This window comes from Cryptomeria japonica, chromosome 4, assembly GCF_030272615.1.
Source record: "Cryptomeria japonica chromosome 4, Sugi_1.0, whole genome shotgun sequence".
Classification (NCBI taxonomy): domain Eukaryota; kingdom Viridiplantae; phylum Streptophyta; class Pinopsida; order Cupressales; family Cupressaceae; genus Cryptomeria; species Cryptomeria japonica.
Window position 1 is genome coordinate 131,959,826 of NC_081408.1, and position 27,077 is coordinate 131,986,902.

Sequence of the window (27,077 nt, forward strand, 5' to 3'; positions counted from 1 at the left end):
TCGATTAATTTATTTAATTAATCAATAGATTTTCCCCAAATATATTTGGACATTAGGAAAATTTGAAAGGAGGAATTCGTAAATTTATGAACCTTAAGCCCTTGAGACCGATTTTTGGTCGGATTGAAATTTAATTGACAAAATCAAGGGATTTAGGGAAAATTAGAATTGGCCTTAGCTTATTGTCGGTTTTAGTGGGCAAATGACATTGTAGTAATTCGAACCCTCATCGGTTGGATGTATATAATAATTTCGCATGTGCATCAATTAATTAATAGCATTATCCTTATATGGATTGGGAATGATTTAATACAATAAGATAATCAATTATCCCTTGATTTAATTAGCGACAATTTGTCTTAAGTAATTGAGCTAGCTAACTAATCCGTAATGCTAATTAATCCCCTCCCAACAAGTCGCTCGCTCGAGTTGGTTAATTTACCCAACCTTAGAAGTAAGTTTATTTACATCCTAGATAAGGAAAAACTTTAATAAAGTTATTATATTATAGAATATGTTGCGAGTTCATGACGTCAAAAAAAATTTTTTGTTGTTCCGTTTTTGTGCCCTAAAGTTTGGGCACGACACCAAAAAGGTTCTTAAGACTACATTAAATGCTCGTCGGTTAAGAGAAAACTTAACACACCTATTGGTAAAGAAGAAATGTATCTTCTCACCATCAACCGAGGGTAGAATGCATGATTTTCAACTTGTTGCAATAGCCCCTAAGGACTATTCCTCAATTAGATGAAGAATCTCCTACCAGTGGAGGATTACTCTGTTGTACCGGTGTAGAGATAGTTTTATCAACTTTCTGATCACTCTTCTTAATCTATTGTTTTGAGAATTATTTCCTTACTTCATCTACCTTTTCTTTGCCCTTCAAACTAGTGATGAATACTAAGAGGGGGGGTGAATTAGTATGCCAAAAATCTTCGCACTTAAAGACTTTGCAAGACTAACAGTAAACCAGTAAAATAGTTTAGAAGACAATCCGGTTAGTACACATGCAAACCAAATAGAAAATAATGCATTTAACCACAGAAGCACAAACACCATAACACAAAGGATTTTGACATGGAAACCCAAATGGGAAAAACCATGGTGAGGTGGAACTCACAAGTAACTATCTGCAGAATAGGAACCAGACCGGTTAAGGTTTTACAATGTTCTTTACCAGAACAGATCCTATTAGGAATCTCAATCTCTGTTAGGAGATAAGTCTGATTAAAGACTACCTTGCTAGAGGATTTTAGATCCATAGAAGTGAACCACCTTGTTAGAGGATTTACAAAAGGCTTTTGGGCCTACCCAGTTAAGGGCTACAGACTTGTCAAAGATGTGAGTAATCAACAAGTATATGATCTATCAGATAGCACAACTTGCTTGGTTATATCCTTGATAGCTCGTTTCTAATGCATTCTAGCATTACTTCAGTCTTCTACACATTCAGACTCTCTCTATCTCGTCAATCACCTTAAAACCTAGCAACAACATTGACCACAACAACTATTACAACAATATCTTCAACAACCTAAAACCCTAGACATGATGTCCTTATAAAGGAATTTGATTTCATGTTGGTCCAATAGGATTACAATACAATTTCCTAGGTTCAATGCATCTAGACATATTCTAGTAACACGACACAAAAAGCACCGTTTAAGTGTCGGCATTGTCAAACAATCGGTGGATGGTAACTCATCATAGAGTTTTACCGATTCATACAAAATACCAATTTCCAGTTTGTCAATAATGAAGACTGGTAGAAATGTGTTATCCCACTTTGATTCCTCGTACCGCTTGGGGTCGACATGCCGCTTCAGACCGGTAAACACATTCTACAAAATACCAATAGTCTAAAGACTATAATACAACATACCGGTTGGAACAAATACCGATTGAGCTCTAACTCATACATATAAAGGAGATCTCAATGCAAGTGTGTGTCCATCAATGACAATCACAACATAAAAATCAAAAATGCCAACAATCTTCCCCTTTGGCATTGATGGCAACACTTAGGAAAATAAAATTTTGACATCTAAGTGTTTAACAACAAAATCATGCCATTAGCAAAATTGCTCCCCCTAAGCATATACACTATCCCTTTGGCAAAATAATGTATAACAATTTTGCATAAAGAGCATAAACATTGAGATATTCAGAGCATATATCAAAATTTTGATTACCAGATGCTTCTCCCAAAATAGAATACTTCTCCCCCTTTGCCAACAATGACAAAGTATAGCTGAACAACCCTGTTTCCATTTGATATTAAAATAATAAAAGTTTATGACAATAAGGAATGATACTTGTCAAAAATAGATTTAAATTCCTGCAGGAATTGTTTCATCAATAAAGACCAGGACTCAAGTAGGGAGGTGGCTACTTCTTTCTTTGTCTACATCTGGGAGAGCTATTCTTCCATGGCATCGATTGTGCTCATCTCCTGTGTCACTATCAAGGCATCCAGATTTAGATAGCACTTCTGAAGAATTTGTAGACGTGGGAGTAGAACTAGTTGTAACTCCTATAAATCTCAAGACTGGGTGCTGATCTCTTGCTCCATTCTTGCTAACTGGATGTGAAACCAGTGAACGGTTTGCCCATAAGTTGTAAAGGAATCATAAGGTGGCTTGAATGTGCTCATGTAGGACTACAAGTCCGTTTGAAGCTTTTGCTTCTGAGCTAGTACATCATCATAGAACAGATGGGGTTGACAGATCTTGCTTAGTAGCAGATTCCCCTCATCCAGAGCATCCCTTATATCCTTTTTCTCTTTTTGCAACTCAGACCAGAGTTCATTCAACTTCATCACTAGAGATATATTAAGAGCTTTTTGATGCTCTTTCTTGACATTTGCTTTTGCTGCCCCTTCTAGGCTCTACACCTGATCATCCACTATTGTGCATAGGAGCTTAATTTTAACCAATGATGATTCGGTGTTAGGAAGGTTTGTACCGAGTATTAAATTGGTAAGAGTGTCCACCGCAACTTGGATCACATCTTCCTCCTTCTTCCTCCATATTGCTTCGAGGCGATCTTTAGCAATCTTAATGCTCTATAGTAGTTCTGTTTCACATGCAGACTGGAGGTCAATAGGACTGGTGAGGTCAACCGGTTTGGCTAGACTACCGGTTGCCTTCGGAGTCTCCATCTGTGTGCTCTTCTCCACTTCTCTTTCCTTGTCCTCTTCAGCTTTCTTCTTCTCCGCTTCTCTTCTCTTCTCCTCTTCTTTGTTCTCCTCAACCTTTTTCCTTTCTGCTTCCTTCTTCTTCTCCTATTCCTTATCTTCCTCTTCTTTTTTCTTTTCTCCTTCCTTCAGCTTCTCTTCTTCCTTTCTCATCTTCTCATCCTCTTCCTCTTTCTTCTTCCTTGCATCTTCCTATTTCTTTTGCTCTTCATCCGCTTTTCTTTTATCCTCTTTCTTTTTTTTTCCTCTTCATCCTTCTTCTTCTTCTCCTCTTCATCTTTCTTCTTCTTCTCCTCTTCATCCTTCTTCTTTTTCTCCTCTTCATCTTTTTTCCTCTTCTCTGCCTATTCCTTTGCCACTTCCTGTCTATCCTCAACTTGCTTATCAACCTGTTCAGCCTGTTGCTCCTGTCCTATTGCCTCACACGGTGTTTCTTGAGTAACATCTTCTGCATCCAAAGCATCAACATCAATAGTCTCGACCAATTCAACAACTGGATTTCCTTCATCATCAAATGCTTCATCCAGTTTGGATATAACCAGTTCACTTTCAGCTTCCTGGTTGGCTAGACATGCTTTGTGTGTATGAACCACTATAGTCATGTGCAGATGAGTGTCTTTTTCCACATCATCTATTTTTCCCTCTAGAAACTAGAGTCTTCTTTTATGGGTAAAGAAGAGTCCTTTATTCTGGTTGATGACATCAAACAGTTCTGAATTGGACAAGTCAAGGAAGTATTGAGCAAAAACCTTTTCCCTTATTTCCTATTCCTTTTCTATGGCAATGCGCCATTTATTATATAAGGACTTATACAAAGAATCCGGTGTATCAGATCTAATTTCTGAGGGTGACTGGTCATTAGCACATAAATACTTAATGATTTCATTCTCAATAGCTTCTTGTTCATCATCATTGAAATCATCAAAACAATCAATCAAATCATTCAGTAATTTTCTCCTAATATTCTTGATTGTTCTTTGATAATGTGTCAAAGGTTTGTAGGAGGAGATGTCTATATTTACCAGTGCTGATGATGTCAGTTCATTCTTTGTCTTCTTCTTTGCTTGCCTCGCCTTCTTTGGTTTTTCCTCAAAAATAGTTTCTTCTAAGTTCGGTGAGGTATTCCTTGTCTTCCTTTTCCTCTCAAAGACTTTAGCCAGTGCTGCTTTCGGTTTCTTCTTGGTCAATGACCGCTTGGTCACTTTAGGACTTGTTGTTGTAACCGGTGTTGATGATGTCAGTACTGCCTTTTCCTTCTTCATTGTAGGTTCTTTTCCTTTCTTTGTAGATGGTTCCTCAACCAGTGTAACCCTTTCCAGATAGGTTGTGATCCTCTTTGCCTTAGGATCTAGGGGTGAGGCAATTAGGGTAGATGCATACCCATCCAACATATCATACATCACCTCATAGCTCATAGGCTCCACCTCTTCCTATCTAGGCTCAACAGCCTCCATTATGCATTTATCCACTTGGATAGTGAAACAGATGTCATCTTCATATTTCTTGATGATATCACCTAAGATCCTCATCATTTGGCTCATTTTCCGTCTAAATTCATCAAAATACTTGTTCAAAACATCAAGGTAACCGATTCCAATTGCTTGAATGGTCTCCTTGATTTGCTTGGTTACTGATTGGTCAAGAGACCACTGGACATCTCCTACTCCTAGAAAGTAGCCTTGGAAATAGAAGAACAACCCTACCAGTAGTTGTCCAAACTTGAACCTTAGTGCATTACCCTGTTTGATCGACTTCAGATTCAACATGAGTTGTCTCTGCATACCGGTGCATAGGTCAAATGATGCATCCTCCTTTATCATCTAGTAAGCGGCATTTACCGCTACAGTAGATACGGAGTTAATTCTATTGATAGAGAATGTTCTGTAGCCTATCACCATGCAGGCATAATTAACTAGATCATCCTTGATGGAGTTGACTGTCATGCCTCTTGAGTCGCTCACTAAACTAGTAAGCTTGGACATCTCTATTTTTCTTAGCGTCCTTAAGGCTGGCACATCCCCTATATTGCAGAAACCGGTGATGGCATGAATAGCTTGCGATGTGATATCATGCATTCTCTCCAAGTACATCTTGTCACCATGGACTCTGCTCAAAATGATCCTTATATGATCCTCTGTAAAATCTTCTAGGAAGTAGACAACATTGTGGAGTTTCTTCTTCTCTAAGATGTTAAACTCTGGTTTGGTCTTCTTATCCTTTCCACAAAATAACCCTAACTGGGACTGGATAGCTAGAGACCCTAGGTCTTCTATCTTGCAATCTATATAGTCAGAAATTCCCTCTTCTACTATCACACCAACCGGAACTTGTGATAGGGCATTATACCTAGACTTCCTTTGAATGAAACTTGCAAACTCGACAGATGCACTAGAACTAGTATGAGATGCGGAAGCCATGATAGAAAATTTCAAGAACTTGAGAAATACCTTTTGAAACACGTGAATTTAGGGCTTGTCAATTCTCCTTCACTTCACACTCCATCAGTTGTTGAATCACCGCTTTGTGTTCTCCACTTGACCGTTTGCAGTTTGAATTCGAATCTCCTTCATGGTTTCTCAATTTCTAAAAATCTCAACTCAAATCACCTTTTCGTCACTCTGCTCTTTCAAAAACTTTTCTTTGCTCGAAAACTAATAGTGAGAAATGATTTGAAAAATGCTTTTAAGCATATTCCTCACCTACCATCATTAATGCTCCTCCATTAGGGCATAAACCCTAATTTGCCTTTTTACCATTTTTGGTCTTCTGTCACAAGACAGGTATCACACACTGGTTAAGGTCTTTTAATGGTGTCAACTGGGGGATCGATACATTTCACCATTTGCTCCCCCTAAGCTTTTCTGAAGCTTAGTTTGTCAGTTCCATGATTTCCACACTAGGTGCAAAAAACAATTCCTCTTGTAACACCGCTAGTTTCTTCTTCTAGGTTTTATTCATGTCTACTTGAACAGTGTCAACATCAATATTTCCTTCCAGAGTGACTAGTATATCATCAGATATGTTCTTTCTTGATCTACAGAATTTGGCAATGTGACCCGGTTTGTTGCAGTGATACCAGACCAATCCAGGTGCTCTCCAAGGTCCATTGTTCATGTTTTCATTCTTCCTTCTGCATGTTGTAGTAGTGTGACCATGATCATGACAAATCCAATAGTTTTCTCTCCATCCAGTTTCCTGTTGATAGCTACTATTACCTGACTAATGATTATAAGCATTAAACCGGTTGGGGTTCCGGTTCACAAAAGATTCTGGACCAGTTCCTTGAGTCCTCTGTGGATATCTTCCAGTGTTGTGTATGACAGACTTGCATTCATATGCTCTATGCCCAAACTTGTTGCATGCATAATAGTTACCATTGAATCTATTGGATCTAGGCTTATCATTTAGAAAATAAGGAAAATTATTGTAAGCCTTACTCCTACACACATTTGCAATATGTCCTTCTTTAAGATAGTTGAAGCAAACAAGTTTAAATTTTTGCTTACCTTTACCTTTGAATGTCGGTTGCTTCTTTGATGCTTCAGCATTTGCACTAGAGGTCTCACCTTCCTCATGACCAGAATAACCAAGTCCATCAGTATTCTTGACAGGTTTGGCAGATCTAAACTTTTGCTCTAGCTTGACAATACTATTGTTGAACTTAGCAAGTATTTCCTTTGACTCAGAGAGTTCCTTGGAAATAGCAGCATTTGCTTCCATCAGGTTTTCATTCTCAGAGATGGTTTTGTTCAGTTCTCCTTGCATGTCCTCCTTTTCCACTTTTCTTGCATGGAGTTGAGCGGTTAGAGCACTGATCTCTTACTTCAACTTGGAGATCTCATGATCTTTATCCTTCACCAGATCTTTAGCCTTCCTCTGGGTTTCAAGCTCTTCACACATTCGGATAGTCAGTCCTTCCAACTCCTTTCTCAGGTTGGAGTTTGACTCATTCAACTTTTCTACTTCTTGAATTAGGGCTTCCATATCCGCTTGATCAGAAGAACTATTTTCAGATAGCTCCATCAGTTTCTTAGCATGTTCTCTCCTTTTTGCTTGAGAGGCCTTATATTTTATCATAAGCTCATCATAGGCTTGCTCAGACTAAGTGAGTCGATGAGTAAGTTCCCTCAATGTGTATTCCCCCATATCTCTTTCCAAGTGGTTAAACTTATATAAAGGTTGGCTCTGATACCAATTGATGAATACTAAGAGGGGGGGTGAATTAGTATGCCAAAAATCTTTGCACTTAAAGACTTTGCAAGACTAATAGTAAACTAGTAAAACAGTTTAACAGACAAACCGGTTAGTACACATACAAACCAAATAGCAAATAATGCATTTACCCATAGAAGCACAAACACCATAACACAAAGGATTTTGATGTGGAAACCCAAATGGGAAAAACCACGGTGAGGTGGAACTCACAAGTAACTATCTGTAGAATAGGAACCAGACCAGTTAAGGTCTTACAATGTTCTTTACTAGAATAGATCCTGTTAGGAATCTCAATCTCTACTAGGAGATAAGTCTGATTAAAGACTACCTTGCTAGAGGATTTTAGATCCACATATGTGAACCACCTTGTTAGAGGATTTACAAAAGGCTTTTGGGCCTACCCGATTAAGGGCTACTGACTTGTCAAAGATGTGAGTAATGAACAAGTATATGATCTATCAGATAGCATAGCTTGCTTGGTTAGATCCTTGATAGCTCGTTTCTAATGCATTCCAACATTACTTCAGTCTTCTACACATTTAGACTCTCTCTATCTCATCAATTGCCTTAAAACCTAGCAACAGCATTGACCACAACAACTATTACAACAATATCTTCAACAACCTAAAACCCTAGACATGATGTCCTTATAAAGGAATCTGATTTCATGTCGGTCCAATAGGATTACAATACAATTTCCTAGGTTCAATGCATCTAGACATATTCTGGTAACATGACACAAAAAGAATCGTTTAAGTGTCGGCACCGTCAAACAATTGGTGGATGGTAACTCATCACAGAGTTTTACCGGTTCATACAAAATACCGGTTGCCGGTTAATGAAGACTGGTAAAAATGTGTTATGCCGCCTTGATTCCTCATACCACTTGGGATCCATGAACCGCTTGGGGTTGACATGCCGCTTCAGACTGGTAAACACATTCTGCAAAATACCAATAGTCTAAAGGCTATAATACAACATACCGGTTGGAACAAATACCGGCTGAGCTCTAACTAATACATATAAAGGAGATCTCAATGCAAGTGTGTGTCCATCAATGACAATCACAACATAAACATAAAAAATGCCAACAACTAGATCCTTTATTGTTCATCAGTGTATTCTTGCTTCTACAGAATTTAGCAATATGTCCAATCTTGTTGCATGCATAAAAAGTTACATTATTCCTTTGAATAGCCTTTCCATATCCTTGACCGGTTTCTGATCTACATGGATTAGATAAATGCCCAAATCTTCCACAAACATAGCATTTCACATTCATTTTGTAATTTTCTGAATTATGACCAACTTTGTTGCATTTGGAACATTGACCAGTGGGTGAGTGTGTATTCTAATTATTTCTAAATCTACACTAATTTTCTCTATGACCATACTTGTTGCCATTAAAACATTTCTCATTAAATTTATAAGCATTAGGTTGTCTTACTGGTTTGTTTTGATCTTGATTGTTTGCAGTACCAGAACTTTCTCCATGTTCAAATCCAAGTCCATTTGTATCTCTATCAGGTTCTATCTTTTAAGCATGTCATCAAGTTCTTTTGAAATTTTCTTGAATTTGTCTTTGTGTTTGTTTGCAGTAACCAACTCATTCTCTAGAATTCCAACTTGTCTCACAAGCTCAACTTTATCATGTTGCATGTGAATCAGATCTGTCTTCAACATATCATTTTCATGACCAAGTCTCAAATTTTCATTTCCTACATCATTAAGTCTCCTAGCCAAGTCTTATTCATTCTTCCTTCTGTCTTCAATATCCTTACATAACCTCAAAGTCATATCTTGAATTTCATTCTTCATATTACTATTCTCTTGTCTCAACTTATTTGCAATGTCTCTTAGAGTTTCATTTTCATCATCATCATTCTGCATCTTCTCATGAAGTTCTTTTATTTTATTTTGTGCTATAACAAAGTTCTCCTGAAGTCCTTTAATGAATTCCTGTGCAATCCTCAGATCATCTTCAAGTTTGATATTCTTTAATTTTTTTGCATCAAAATCTTCAAGAGCTCCTTCCAACAGTTTTCTTAAGTTCTCCATCTATACCGGTGTCAGAATCTCCCTCAAGTTGTTAGGATTTACCAGGCTCTGATGCCAATTGTTAGATTCAATGATAGTCCCAAAGACACCGAGAGGGGGGGTGAATCATTGTCTAACCGGTTAACAAAATATTTAAACTTATTAATAACTTTTCATCCCAAAATAGTATATGGGTAAATAAGAATTAATGCAATAAACACAAATAATAGAGACAACATAGAGATACACCATAACACAAGATATTTAATGAGGAAACCCAGTGTGGGAAAAACCTCAGTGGGATTTGTGACCCACAATATTTACTCACTTGCCAATGAATAAATACTACTTACAATAGGGGCCTACACATGCAAGGAGGCCAACAACCTAGAGCTCACTTCTCAATAAAGAGTCACACTGACTACAAAATTGGATAATTAAATCCAATACAATGTACTTCTCAAAACAACATCTCTAATGCTAGGTTCAGTACTAGTTTAAGATCAGTCTATAACCAAAACCTTTGTTGTCAACTATATCACCTTATACAATATTCACCTATCCATTCCTATTACAATTTCTTATTTCAAAATGACTTCTAATATCTCATACATATATGAATCTTTTACAATATACCATGTCAACTTATAGAAGATAATTATATTACAATAAACAAATGTTCATCCCATGTCGATTGGAGTGTTGGTATGCTTTTTTGTCGATGTAATTTGAATTTTAGTGAAGGGCCTATCAGTACTGATGTCTGTCAATGTATGAAGTTTGTGATGTTGGGCATGTAGAAACCAATTGCCGGTGAGTTGCCAATTGGTTGCCAGATGGTTTCCATCAATGACAACATCAACTATTCTCGTAAGAGTATAGAATGCCAACAGTTCTAAAAAGAGATTTCCTTTGAGGGGGTTCTTTGGTGGAAAAACCCAAAAAGGAGTAAAAGAAGGCTACTAGCCGGTAGACCTATTTAAGCCCCAAAGACCAATACCCAAACTTGCATTCCAAAACATTGTTGTGGAAGGTCTTAGTGATTCTTAAGGAGGGCATGGGAATTTTCTACCATCCCTAGATGAGGTTAAGAACCCTATTTCATATTGGAGTGGATTGAGACCTTGAGAAGAAATATAGGCATTGTAAGATCTAAGAGTGAGAGTGTGTGGGTTTATCACCCTACTGTTGCTAACCTCTACATCAATAATTGCTAGATAACAATAGGGTCTTGATGATCTAGTAATAGCAATACTCTTCTTGATCAAATCATTTTCATGCTCCTATCTACCTTCAAACACTCTCCAAATACTCCTTCTAGTTTGGCAATCAATCATAGTGACACTTAACCCAAATTGCCAACAACACTACTAAACAACTCATTGACCTTATAAGAAAAACAATAGGTCGGTAACACATCACAAAACCTAATATCTCATATAGATTACAAACAAATCATTTCAAATGTGACTATTAGATTGCATAGCAATCACTGCACATTCTCCAAGACAACCTCAACCGCTCCTAGATCACCGCACATAGGCTCCTGTAATTGATCACACGGTTTCCACTACATTCAATGCACTTGCTCATTCCCAAGATAAAACAATTATCTCTATGCCCCAAAACAATTTTGAAACTCATCAAGTGCATCATGCATACATGGCATAATCATCTTAGATCACCATTTGACCATAGATCAACACAACCAATTCCCCAAGTTTCATCGGTTAGGGTTCAGTATATCAACAGGTAGGGTTACCAGTTGATCTCATTGCTTCAATAGTAATATCAGTTTCCTTCACTTTCTCAATTACTAGTTGCATTACTGCATCAAAAATGGTTGCAATACAACTCCATTACCGATTATAATTAACATCAATGACAACACTTAGTTCATCAATACAATCTTCATGAAAATGCCAACAATCTCCCCCTTTGGCATTGATGGAAGTACAAATATCAATACCCTTTGATTTTGATGATTGAGAGTAATGCACATACATAGTTCTAGGAATCCTAGTTTATATTTTACCATGTACTCTCCTCCAACTGAGTCTCCATGTCTTTAGATGGTAACTGGCTATAGTTCTTCTCCCCCTTTGACAACAATGCCAAATTGAAAGTAAAACATTCAGTGTCATACCTCACTATTCTGCAACTTGTTGCTCCCTTTGTGTAGTAGCTCCACTCTACACCAATCCGGCTTCAAGATTTTCAATAAGCTCTGGGACTGATGTCTTCCACATCTGTTCAATTATCCTCATGTTGGGGCACAACCCCTAGCTGACCTCTAAGATACTCAAAAGTAGCCTTAGGCAGAGGTTGTTAGGATTCCCAAAGATACTGAGAGGGGGGGTGAATCAGTATCTTACCGGTTAATGAATTTACTTGAATTAAAACATGAAATGCATATCAATACTGTGTAACAGTAAACTAGAAATATTGCAGTAAGCGAGAATAATAAAAACCATAAAAGAAGCACACCATAAAATAGTATTTTAAAAAGGAAACCCGGTGTGGGAAAAACCTCGATGGGATTTGTGACCCTCAATATTCGCTTACTGACCAATAAGTGAATATTACTCTTACAATAGGGGCCTGCACATGCAGGAAGGCCAAGTGCCTAGATCTCACTGCTCAATTACAAAATGGATTATGCAAATCCAATGTCTTGTACTACTTCAAAATAGCATCTGCTATGCCAGATCCAATACCTATTTTAGCTCTGCTTCATACATAAACCCTTAACCTATAATTCGCATATTAGGTCTGCATAATTTCACTTATCTCCTTCTTACAAAATGTTCTACAATGATCTCATACATATATGAGTCATATTACAACTCACCATGTCAGCTTACAATGATTTTTACAATTAATTACAAAATACATTATAAACAAAATTTTTGTCGGCCAGGGTGCCGATATCTTTCCTTTCACTGTCAGTGTTCTATATATCAGTGTAGAGTCAGTCTGTCGGTGCCGGTACTAGTATCTTTGACTTGCCGGTATCATATGATTGCAAGGTTTCCATCAATGACAAAACCTTCAATCACCTACAATCTCTCATTGGAGTGTGCATTTGCCAACAGAGGTTTAGTAAAGATATCCACTAGTTGTTCCTTAGTAGATACATGCTCCAATAACACATCTTTACTATGCACTTTCATTCTCAACAAATGATGTTTTAGCTCAATATTCTTGGTTCTAGAATGCAACACCGATTTTTTTTAAATAATTATTACACTGGTGTTATCACATAAAATCCTTATCGGTTCTGTGATCTTCAACTTGAATCCTTCCAGAATGTGTTTCATCTAGATTGCCTGGGTACAATTCATATATACTGCAACATATTCAGCTTCAATAGTTGATTGTGATATACAACTTTGCTTCTTGGTGCTCCAAGATACAATCCTTCCCCTAAGAAAGAATGCAGCTCTGGTTGTACTTGTTAGGTCCAATATGGAAAGCTAATGTACTAAGAGGGGAGGGGTGAATCAGTACTTCAAAACTTTTCTTCAATAGAAACTTTACTGTTAAGCATAAACCAAAAACTGATGTAACATAATATAATGCTAAAACAAATAAATAACAATCATACATGATTCACTCCATAACACATATATTTTGGTTACGCAGAAACTCCTTGTTAGAGAGAAAAACTGCGGTGGGGATGGCACCCACAACTTCACTACTGCAATAATAAAGGTTGCTCAGTTAGAGCTACATGTTTAGCTATTTCTGATAGCTTACCCTGTTAGGAGTATCAAGATCTTTAGATCTACCTTGCTAAAGGATTTTACAACACTTATACTAAATGTTGCACCTAGTTAAAGGCTTTACAATTTATAGACTTTGTAAGAGTCTTTTACCCTGTTAAAGGTTTCTCTTACAACTCAAAATATTACAATCAAAATCTTACAAAATATCTGCAACTTCACATCTGAAATGTTATAGCAGATTCTATGTGCTCAAAATGAAATTACCTTGCTTATACCACACCTCGATAATTGATAAAACAACTCGGTAAACCCTTCTATTTACTCTATTCCTTAACTATTCTCTGAAAACTTTCTCAGTGACCTCTAAATATCTCTGTCAGTCGTAACAGTCATAACACTCAGTGCTTTCCCATGATTTTTGCTTTTCACATATGTCTTGCCTCACACACATATATTTAATCCTCAATTCATGTTGTATAAATAGATCTCTTGTAATGGTGATCTTGTTCATGCTTTGATCTTACAAACATGATTCATTAAATAAATAACCATAGAAATTATTTCATTGGATAGATGTCCTCAAAATCATACAAAATCTTAAGGTGCAATTTCCTATATGATAACGGTTCCCTGTTCCTCGATCTTGTAACATGTTTCCACATATGTGTCCAGGTTCAATGAATCTGGTAACACGTTTCACTTAGTTCATATTAACTTGGTATACCATCTTTTCTGCTCGATAGACATAGAGCATTACTCGGTAGACTGCTCAGTGTATACTAAACTCTGTGACTTCTTTCTTCTATAATCGACTACTTTAGTGCTTACCGATTAAATATTTTGGTAGTAATAACTGACTAGAGTATATAGAATGACTTTGGACATAAAACTAATGACAACTTAGTAAATAGTAACAATCTCCCCTTTTGACATTAGTTTTGAAATGTTTGACAAAACTTTTTTCAAAGTCGTAATTCAAAAAAATCTATATACTTACGAAATTTGACTAAACTGACAATATATACAATTGTCAATAAAATAGTATACTCAGAAAACTCCCCTTATCAATATACTATACATAACTCTGATTATGCATCCGTTGTGTTCAATGCTCTATGTTCACTGCTCAGTTCATTGCTCCCCCTGTCAAAATTATCTGTATACTCAAATATGTTGATCTACTCGGTGTACACCTCTTGTATACACTATACTCCCCCTTTTTGACAAACATCAAAACTAGTTACCATTTGATGGAGGCAACTGGTCAAAAATGGATTTATACTTTGTTCTTGCATTGATGAGAGTGGTAGAGAGTGCATCCTTGACGTTATCCATGAGTGAATTCTGAGATGTAATATTAGCTAACAGTGAAATCAGACCATCTAAAGTGCTTCCCTCTGGCTGAGTGGATAAGGAGGTAGCCTTGTTGATTTGTTCTTGGACGGAGGACAAGTGTGGAATGAATAAGGTTTGAAGAGTCATAATGTCCATCCTTATTTTGTGCTCTTCATTTCTAAGTTCCAATTATTGAGCCATGAGTGTTTGTAACTTGGTATAGAAATTCTGAATAGAAGTTGGCTCAGTGGTCAATTTATTGGAGAGATCAGTGATCTCTTTCTCAATCACTTATGTTTTATTCTTGATATCTTTAATGAATAAAGAAAAAGTACAGAGTTTCTGAAATAAATAAAGAACGTGCTTGAGTTGAGGGGACAACTCAGCAATAAATTTGCTCAGGTATTCAGATGTGTCTACTCCAGATGTCTCGATCTTATTGAGGAGTTCATCCAATTGAATATGGATGGCTGCATCTTTTGTCACTGTAGCTTCTGGTAACATTTATGTTAATTGTGCTTTGACCTTCTGAAGTACTCTGTTTTTCTTTTGTCTAGCCATTTGTTTCTATTGGATTTTGCCAAGATCAAGAGGTCAATGAAATGTACAAGATAGAGACACAATATAGGACAAGAATAAACTGTATTCTCATCAATAGAAAATGATCAATAGTTGTTACATACAATGTAGATGAGCCTGCTTATATAGGCAAGGCTAGGGATATGTATGAGCACACAAATATGACATGTGGCTCAATAAGAAACAAGGGTAGGTAGGAAATATGTGTGGGTAGGTAGGAGAAATAATATAATATTCCACATGAGGTGGATCACCCACCGAAGGTGGAATTATCACTCCACAATAAGTGGATATGATAGTGTAATAACAAGATCAACACCATAAAAGGTGGAATTTCTCCTACACACACTATCCCAATGTGGCACAAACACCCAAGTGTCTCATATCCAAACTACTATGAAATGCATTATCCTAAGTAAACTTAAGTAAGTGTAATAATATCAATGATGAATAATTATTTACACCAACACCCCCCCTTAAGTGCAACTTAGGGGAATGCACTTAAGTCTACAATGCAACTAAGCAATGCAAGATGGGTCCCGGCTACGAGGCCATGTTAGGTACCCATGAACAAATGCAAATGCATGCAAACCAATGCAATGAAATCTCTCACAAAGTGGGGAAAGAGAGAAAAACCCAATGGGAAAAAACCCTCCCCCAAAAGAGAGATGAAAGCTATACAAGAAAACTCTCATAGAAGAATGTGAGGAACAAAACCCCATGTGAGGAAAAAGTCCCCCCCATATGAGAGAAGAAGAGAAGTCAAATTGTGACCCCCCCTCAATGGAGAATCTGCACCAATGGAAGAAGCTCGATGTATGAAGAAACTGCTCCACGAACGTCGAACAACATTCCTCCCCTTAGGAAGAAACAAAACCAAAGGTGTATCCATGAAGTCTCCCCAATCATGAAGGGAAGATGTATGAAGAAAACTCATGATGAAAGGAATCTCTGAAAACTGCTCAAGTGTCCCCATGTCGATGCTAAAAGATACCCCCTCCAAAGGTGGTGAACTGCTCCACACTATTGAAAAAGGAACTCCAACATCTAGTGAAGATGAGTGTAGAACAATATCCAAAGACTCATGTGTCTCCTCAAAGCATAAAGAGACCTCCTCCAGCTGCTGTACATAAGTATCCACAATCATGTCAACCTCGAAAGAATGATCATGTAGAGAATGAACAAGAGGGTCAGAGTGTGCCCTCGCAACAATCGAAGAAGGATCATCTTCATCAAAGAGAAGATGAATGTCATCAATGATGTCTCCCAAATCTGCAATGTAGGATTCCACAAACAAACCTGGAATATCTGTCATGTAATCATCCCATGAATCTGAAGCTGGAAGACAATGTATATCCTGTTGCACTGAATCACATGAAGGCAAAAATGTCGCACTATCTGCATCATCAGGTGCAATAGGTGATGTGATATCAATATGAGGAGATGAAATACAAGACTCAAGAACTGGGTTACATGTGAGAATCCCCATGTTCAAGTGTCCAAAGTTCTCCTCAAAATCTGAACCATCACAAGAAGTGTGATCATCATGTGTAGAATCATCAAATGTGAAATCATCATCATCAACAAAATCTGAAAAGGAGTATAACCGAGATGCATGATCAACCATCCCAGTCGCAATGATAGCTCTAGTCTCCATGTCTCTAATGAAAACTGAGTCAGTGATTTGATAGATAGAAAGGAGATTGTTTGTCAAGTGGGGTACACACAACACATCATTGAAGGAGTTATCCCCAATGTCAATAGATCCTTTCCCAATCACATCCATGTATGTATGATTGCCTATCAAAATCTGTGGCATGGTGCAAGGCTCAAATGTAGAGAACATAGATTATGAAGATGCCATATGATGAGAAGCCCTTGAATCTAGAAGCCATCTCTCTGAATCATGACTGATAGTAGCACATAGAGCTTTTCCTTTTCTTGTTCCAAAAGAGTGAGTCTTTCCACTTGTAGAAGCCATGAATTCTTGCCCTTTTCCTTTTGAATGTGAGGAAGTGGAAGTTGATGAATCATCCTTCTTGTAGACTTTAGGCAAATCAATGTTATGCTTTTTGATGATATGTGTGAGTTCATCAATCTTCTTAGAATGGCAACAATGCTCCTCATGACCAATCTTTTTACAATAAGCACAAGTAGGTCTCTCTCTCTTTGGTGAATTATCTCTCTTGGAAGAGAATGAATCTCCTTGTTGTGGAGAAGATGGTGCTTTTTCTTTAGGCTTTGATTGCAATTTCTTCTTGTTTGAGTTGTTCTTTCCTTGATTTCCTTTGTTCCCTTGATTTGCCACTAATGCTTGAGACTTAGAAGAAGCCTTAAGAATGCCCATGCTTATCAACTTAGTTTGTTCCATCATCAACATTTCATTGAAAGCATCAAATGTAGGCATTTTGTAGCTTGAACCCATTTTCATCCTATGAGTTTGGAAACTAGAAACAAATGCTGCATATTCTTGTGGAAGCTTGCCTATCAAGTTGAATATCAATTGAGTATCCTTCTTATCAATGCCACAATCTTTGAGTTGTGCCCTCAACTCATTTGCCTTAGTGACATAATCTTGTATAGTATCAAAGTTCTTGGGATCTAACATGGTGAGATCACTATCAATTTGATATCCCCTAATCTCATCAACTTGACCATACAAGTCTTGAAACTTTTGCCAAGCATCCTTGATTAGAGTACATTTCTCAATATGAAAAATGAGATCCTTTGATACATACTTTCTTAAGGTACCAATTGCCATGATATTTTTAGTGAGCCAATCTAAGTGACCAACTGGATCAGCCTTAGGATCAGCTGGAGCAACAATAGTTCCATCAATGTAATGAGTGAGTCCTTTTTCCATAAGTTTACTCCATGCATCAATTTTCCAAGTAGCATAGTTATGTGGAGTTAAGAGAGGAAACTTAGAAGAACCCATTGCAGCAAAAAAGAAGGAACACAAGAGCACAAAAGTACAAGAGACACCCCCCAAATTCAATCAATCAAAGTACCCCCCCTAAAGTGATGATTTTGGCACTTTATACTTAGTGCGATTACAATGAGCCACTTGCAAAACAAGGCAAAGTGGACTTATGATGCAAATTTTACAACTTCCCAAATGAGATACAAGAGACTTCAATCAATAGTGCAATGAATCTAACTGAGATTCAAGCAAACATACAAGTACCAAGAGAGCCAAAAATGGCCAAGATCTGAAAGTACAATTTCTACTTACAATGACATCAATCTGATAGCATCATGTGAAAGTAGACGAAAAAATACGCACTTTCAAAAAAAAATGGCACCTAAAAAGGAGGTCGGATGACCCCAAACGAAGCCTCTGAAGTTGCAAAAACTGGGATTACTCAGGGACAGTCACCAAAAACTGCATTTTCTGAAAAATCCGTGCATCAAAATCAAAAAATTTCTTCACCACTGCGGAGAGCACGAAATTATAGCCCATTTCAAAAAAAATTGCACCCAAAAAGGACCAAAAATGAGCAAGTTATGGCCAATTGAAGTTGAATTGCAAAATCAAAAATGCAAATGAGAGGGGGTCCAAAAATTTTCAAACCCTGTTGATGTGGCGTTGACGTCAGCAAGTCACGTGATTAAATTTGACGGTCATATGACCATCGCAAAAAGTTCGCCCTCTGCTGACTGGATGTCCGTACTGTACGGACAGATTACGTGGCAGGCTGGCTGTGTATTCTGTACTGTACGGAATTGCTGATTGGCGGACCACGTGGCAGATGAGTGGGTGTACGGAAATTTGTGTGGCACTGTACAGACTATGCAAAGCTGTACTGTCGATGTGGCGTATGGAAAAGATGACTGGGCATACGTTTTTACCGCGAGCCAGTGGCGGGCACGGTCCTCCGGTCTGGTTGACTGGTGAGTCCGCGTGGCGTCGGACCTGTGCGGAGCCGGGCGGTGGCGTCGTGGCAGTGGTGGGCAGTGCAGGTTGAAGCAGGGAGGACACACGGAATGAGGGCCTGGTGGAAGCAAGCGGACGCCGGAGTCTGCAGCTGGTGGCGGTGCCGAGCGGTGCTACTGCCGGGAGCGGAGACTGGAGAAGCCGGCGCGGGGAGTTGTCGGCGGCAAGAACAGACTCGGCACAGAGGACGGGCATGGGCAGCGGCGCTGTGCTGTCCAGACGGCAGGCAAGTATGCGGGCTGTCAGACCTGCAACCTGCGTAGCACAGGTACATTCGGCACGGGGGGGTCTACGGACCCCCCAAAAACCAATTTTTTTGATTTTTTTTAAAATTTTTTTTTTCAATTTTTTTTGATTGAAATTTTTTCAAATTTTTTTTCGAATTTTTTTTTTTTATTTTTGATTTTTGGCTAAAATATTTTTCAGAAATGAAATTTTATTTTTTTTCAAAAAAATATAATAATATTTCGAAAATCCGTACGATTAAGCAAAATTGGGGAAAAAATTTTCTCACCAAAATAGGCCGACTTTATAACCAAAATTCATGGAAACGGCCTTCTGGACGCAATGGCGAGGTCGGATCTGGTCTAGGATGCCTCCAAAAGATGCTGCTCCTTAGATCTACCTCTTGACGTCGCAATAATGTCTCTTCAAGACGAATCAATGAAGCCCCAATAGCTCTAATACCATGTTGGATTTTGCCAAGATCAAGAGGTCAATGAAATGTACAAGATAGAGACACAATATAGGACAAGAATAAACTGTATTCTCATCAATAGAAAATGATCAATAGTTGTTACATACAATGTAGATGAGCCTGCTTATATAGGCAAGGCTAGGGATATGTATGAGCACACAAATATGACATGTGGCTCAATAAGAAACAAGGGTAGGTAGGAAATATGTGTGGGTAGGTAGGAGAAATAATATAATATTCCACATGAGGTGGATCACCCATCGAAGGTGGAATTATCACTCCACAATAAGTGGATATGATAGTGTAATAACAAGATCAACACCATAAAAGGTGGAATTTCTCCTACACACACTATCCCAATGTGGCACAAACACCCAAGTGTCTCATATCCAAACTACTATGAAATGCATTATCCTAAGTAAACTTAAGTAAGTGTAATAATATCCATGATGAATAATTATTTACACCAACAGTTTCTCTTGTTCTGATTTGGCTTTGCATAGTTCACCGAATTCAATAAGTGCTTGCCCTTTTAATTTGGATATGTCTACATTCGGCAACACAATTGGTTTTGACAAATCTAACTTGAAACTATGCTTTTTCATTTTCTTTTCTTTAGAGGAGGAGGCTTTCACCAATTGAACTAATACAATGGCTTGGGAGGTTTGTTCACCCTCGGTAGGTTACTCGGTAGAGGCAACACTTTTGTCAGTTTCTTTAGCCTCATATGTAGCCTTCGGTGATTCCTTTCTTGGGGTCTCAGTGACAATAGTTTCAGTGCTTGTTGGAACTTGAGAAGTTTGTTCCCCAATGGTCTGAGAAGTAGCTTCTCCTTTGGTAGACTATTGACCCTCTTTTACTTGTTTAGTGTCCTGAGGTGTCTCGATTGAAACATGTTGACTTACTAGAGGATAAGACTTGACTTATTCCAAAACTGACTCACTTGATACCAGTTTGGCATAAGCATTCCAGTAGGATCTTGCTCGGTGATATCAACTATTTCAACATCACCTTTCTCATCAGTACTCTTGATTCGAAATATTTCTTGCCATTTTTCTTTTGTTTCATTCTCTACTTCAATATAAAGGCCATTCATCAGTTTCAAGGCTCTTTGCTTGACTAGGAAGTTTGTCTGGTAGTTTTTTAGATGTTCACTTATCTCATCTACTGACATGCCTAGAAAGAGATGTACCAGACTTCTTTCTCTTATCTATTTTTTCGAGTCCATGACATATTTCCACCTGTTATCAATATGTAAATACAATTCTTTTGGAAGAGAATTAGTTACTTCCAATGGGACCAATTAGAATTTCAGAAGAGTGCAGATTACAGCTTCTTCTATTTGTCTCTTTTCTGCATCAGATTTGGAGTCATATTTTACATATCTAAATGCTCCAAATCCACCATATTGTATCAAATTTGTATAAAAATTATCAACACTATGTACATCTTTCTTTGTGCTCTTAACAATCTGAAATTTACTTGCATCTTCAAATTCGGTGTCACTTGATTCTTTATTCAAAATGAGTCTTCGAGTAGACTTCTTCTAAGTTTTTGTTACCTTAGGCATTGCAACATTTTTCTGTTTCTTTCTCGGTGACACTGCAAATGATCTAGTATTGGGGCGCTTCACTGGAGGAGTAGGTGATACTTGTGATGTATCATGTTTCTTCCTTTTCAAAATTTTGCCTTTTGGCAACTCGGTGCTCAATGTAATTGCTGCTTCTTGGGCTTCAGATTCCTCCTCAGTGATGACTTGATCACTCTTGATAGGAGTGGAGGAAGAACCTTCTCCAAATTTCTCTGTTAATACTTTGATCATTTTGGTTGCTTTCCTTGTAGCCTTAGGTACTACAATGCTTATCTTAACTTTTTCTTTGACCTCTTCATATGTATCATATCTGATCTCGGTAGCATGCCTTGGAAGTGCAAGAAAGGCATCTATCTGCTACTGTGTAATGTGAAAATCAATCTCATAACCCATAGGCAGCAAAGATTGAGTTCTCGGTTCTACTACATTGACATAACAGTAGTCGGTGTCCACTTCAAACATATATTGTCCTTATATTTTTCAGCTAATTGGGGTGGTATCTTGTGCTTGTTATGCATCTTTTCCTAAAACTTGCTAAAATAATCATCCATAATCTCATTGAAGTTATCACCTAGTTGTTTGATGAAGTCATTGATTTGATGGGTGATTGGTCGATGTAGCTCCCAAACTACATTACCGACTGATGGAAAGAATTTCTAAAAATAGAAAAGCATGCATACCAAAAGTGATCCAAACTTCAGTGTGTTTGCCGAGTTGTTCTTCTTCGGCTTCCTTATGGTGTTGAGATTTTCAAAAAGATTTTCAACAACACTTCACATAGATCAATCTTCATACCTTTCTTCACAATTTTATATGCTAAATCAACAGCAGCACATAGTACATTGTTTTCTCTTGCCAATTGAAAGAAACAATAACCTATGACTCTAATTCCAAACTTCAGCTCTGCATCTGTGACATTGTTCAGTTTTAGACCTCTGTAATCAGATTCAACTCTGGTTAAAGCGATCAATTCTTTTTGTGGAATCATTTTCTGAGCTCGAGCATGGTGGAATATAGGGTATCCGATGATTTTGAATGGTTGCTCCTCTAACCACATAAAGTCATCATGAACTCTGCTCAAAACAAATTTAACCCATTGGGGTTTGAAGACTCATGGGTAGGTTAGGGCTTCGATCAATCCCTTGATGTTAATATGTTCAAACTTTCTATCTAGTTTTCCATCGATACACAATTCATCATACGTGTCCTTGATCTTTGTATGACCTAGTTCCTCAACACGACACTTAGTGAAGAATCTGACATCCTCAACTAATAAAACCCTATCCGGAATGAGTGAAAATGCTATTTTATCATCTAGTTCAGATGCTACTTTGGGAGGTAGTGAGTATTTCAGTGAGGGCTTCTCAATGTTCTCAACAACAACGGGTTTCTGAATCTTAGGAGCCATTTAAATTTTTGGATAATCACTAACAAAAGAGCCTTAAGGTTTGAAAACTTTTAACCAGCAGACGCTTTCCACTTAGTAAATATAAAACAGATATTCACAACTGATATGATCAGTTAACTTGCTTGATAGTGTGTTGTGATTGATATAAATACCTTGAATTTCATTTCGGAAGAGATTTGATCGCCTTTGAATCACTTCGCTCTGCTTTCTGAAAACTTGGTAAGTGTAAAATGACCACACACAAGAGTTAAGTACACATTTTACCTTATCAGACTCCATGCAGTTAAATCAGAAAACATTAAATGCACTCAGTTCCACTAAACCGATTTACCTTCCTTTTTATGCTTTTACCGAGTAGACAGACTTCTTGCATTTACCGACTTGACAGGCTTCCTGCATTTACCAACTTGACAAGCTTCCTACATTTATTGACTTGACTAGTGCTCCAAAAGACTTGATAAAATTTCAAACTTGCTAATGCATCTTAGCTATGCAGATTTTGAATTAAGTACATGATAAAATAGGAACTGTTAAGATTTAACCTTGAGAGAATGCAATCCCTTCATACCTTTACCGATTAATTTGGAATAGATGCACCTAACTCGGTAGGTAAGGTGCTTTCTTCATTTGACACAATTTCCTTCTTTTTCAAAATCATCTAGAATTTGCATTTTTATTTCCTCAGTATCTCCTCTGGGTTGATCTCTGCAATCTCTGGCCAAGTGTCCAACTTTGTGACAATGAAAACATGCCATACCAGGATTTCTCCATGATCTTTGGTTGTTCATTCCAAACCTTATAAAGCAGTTGGCACTTATATGTCCATATCTTCCATTACATTCACACCATATCCTTGTATTATAATCCCATGGTACTATAGTATACTTTCGATTAAGATCTATGTGAGTTCGATAGCCTCTAGTATTTGCTCGGTGTGCAACCCACATATAGTTCTTCTGCTTAAACCAACACTTTTCGGTACTTTGCCATATCTATTGCAGTTTTTACAAAACCCTTTGAATTTTGCCTTCTGATAATTGCTAGCAGACTTTGTCCTACATTGGTTAGATGTGTGACCATATTTATTGCAATTGTAAAAATAACCATTGGACCTAGTGACATTTGGTTGCTTACCTTTTCTACTTTGGCACATGTTGGTAGTATGTCCTTGTTTTCCATAGTAGTTGCAAATAGGCTTCTTTCCTTTGATGTTCTTCTTGTTTCCAGCTTGCTTTGATGATTCTCCTCTCTCGGTAGTGTGGATTCCCTTCTCGGTAGAGTCTTTTCCTTTGTAACCGAGTCCTGCAACTTTGTTGGGTCTTTTTGTATTCAGTTACTCATCCAACATCTTTGATGCTTCATAACTCTTCTTCAGTGTTTCTTTGGATTTCTTCTCTATTTCAAGTTCATCAGTCAACCTTGATACTTCAAGTTTCAATACTTGATTCTCATCATCTTTCAGATTTGCTTCATGATGTGCATAACCCAATTGATCTGATAGATTTTGTTGAATTCTAGTCAACCTTGTGATTTCAACATTCTTTTCAGATACTAATGCTTCAAGCTATTGTTTCTCTCTTTCTAGATCTCTTAATTTATCCTCGGCTATCCTCAATGCATCAAGATTTTTAGTCATCTATGTGCTGCAATGTTCATGTTCTCTTTTCATTGCTTTTAGCTGATCAGTTAGTGCTTTGTTCTTTTTTTCAATGCTCCAATCATTTCTTCAATCTCTTCAGATATACTATTCTCAGATGATGTCTCAATTTGTTCCACTAGCTCTTGAGAGTCCTACAAATCATTAGACAATCTTCTTCTAACTTTCAGAGATTTTTGCATTTGTTTCTACATATCAGCAATCACTTGATTAGAATGATCCAATTCATTTTGGAGATTCACAATTCTCCGAGATTGTTTGTAGCCTTCCATTGATAAGATCTTTCTCTTTAGGTAGTTAAACCCTTTTCCAAGATTCAAGCTCTGATACCAATTGTTAGGTCTAATATGGAACGCTAATGTACTGAGAGGGGAGGGGTGAATCAGTACTTCAAAACTTTTCTTCAATAGAAACTTTACTGTTAAGCATAAACCAAAAACTGCTATAATAATATAATGCTAAAACAAATAAATAACAATCATACATGATTCACTCCATAACACATATATTTTGGTTATGCAGAAACTCCTTGTTAGAGAGAAAAATTATGGTGGGGATGACACCCACAACTTCACTACTGCAATAATAAAGGTTGCTCGGTTAGAGCTATATGTTTAGCTATTTCTGATAGCTTACCCTATTAGGAGTATCAAGATCTTTAGATCTACCTTGCTAAAGGATTTTACAACACTTATACTAATTGTTTTACCTGGTTAAAGGCTTTACAATTTATAGACTTTGTTAGAGTCTTTTACCCTGTTAAAGGTTTCTCTTACAACTCAAAATATTACAATCAAAATCTTACAAAATATCTACAACTTCACATCTGAAATGTTATAGCAGATTCTATGTGCTCAAAACAAAATTACCTTGCTTCTAGCATACCTTGGTAATTGATAAAACAACTCAGTAAACCCTTCTATTTACTTTGTTCCTTAACTGTTCTCTGAAAACTTTCTCGGTGACCTCTAAATATCTCTGTTAGTCATAACAGTCATAACACTCAGTGCTTTCCCATGATTTTTGCTTTTCACATATGTCTTGCCTCACACACATATATTTAATCTTCAATTCATGTTGTATAAATAGATCTCTTGTAATGGTGATCTTGTTCATGCTTTGATCTTACAAACATGATTCATTAAATAAATAACCATACAAATTATTTCATTGGATAGATGTCCTCAAAATCATACAAAATCTTAAGGTGCAATTTCCTATATGATAATGGTTCCCTGTTCCTCGATCTTGTAACACGTTTCCACATATGTGTCCAGGTTCAATGAATCTGGTAACACATTTCACTCAGTTCATATTAACTCAGTATACCATCTGTGCTGCTCAGTAGACATAGAGCGTTACTTGGTAGACTTCTCGGTGTATACTAAACTTTGTGACTTCTTTCTTCTATAATCGACTGCTTTAGTGCTTAATGACTTAATATTTCAGTAGTAATAATCGACTAGAGTATATAGAATGACTTTGGACATAAAAACTAATGACAACTTAGTAAATAGTAACAGTACTCTTCTTGTCATCAACATTTCCTACCCGGTTTGCATCTATATAAAATTTCAAATCAAAATTACTTGCATATGGATACCATAATCCATAATCAATAGTACCTTTCAAATATCTAAATATCCTTTTAGTTGCCACCATGTGTGTTTCCTTTGAGTTAATCTGAAATCTAGCAACTAATCCAACTACATGAGCAATATCTAGTCTTCTATGAACAACATAATGCAGTTTCCCTATCATAGACCTGTATTCCTTGTCATCACTGGATGCATCATCATTCTCCTTAGATAGTTTATAGCCTTTAACCATTGGTGTCCTAACTGGTTTAGAGTCTCTCAATCCAAATGTCTTCAATACCTCTTTCACATATTTGGACTGTGTGATAAAGATACCATTCTTCATCTATTGAATTTGAAAACCTTTGAAGAATTTTATCTCTCCTACTAGAGACATCTCAAATTCACATTTTATCTCATTTGCAAAGTCATCACTCATGTCATCATTGCCTCCAAAAAAGATATCATCCAAAAACACTTCACTAACCAGTATCTTATCTCCTTCAGTCTTGAGATATATGTTATTATCTTCACTGGTTCTCTGAAAACCTATCTTTACCAAGTTGGAATGTAGTCTTTCATACCATGCTCTTGGTTCTTGCTTCAAACTATATAGTACCTTGTGTATTTTACACACCATATCCTTTGCATCAGTCAAAGCATAACCATCTGGTTGTTCAATGTAGACTTCCTCTTCTAGTATTCCATTTAGAAATGTTGACTTCACATCCATCGGATATAATTTGAATCCCCTATATGTTGCAAATGCAAGTAGAGTCCTAACACCTTTCAATCTAGAAACTGGTGCAAATGTCTTGCCATAGTCTTCCCCTTCTTCCTATGCATAACTTTGCATACCAATCTGGCTTTGTTTCCAAATACTACTCCATCTTCATTTAGTTTATTTCTAAATACCCATTTAGTACCTATTACATTTTTGTTCACCAGCCTGGGTACTAGGGTCCATGTATTATTCTTCTCAATCTGGTCAAGCTCTTCTTCCATAGCCTTTATCAAGTGATCATCTCCAAAGGCTTCCTTTGTTGTTCTAGGCTCAATAGTGGAGATCATACAAGATTTCTCTCTTATTCTTCTTCTGGTTAACACACCAGCTTCTTTA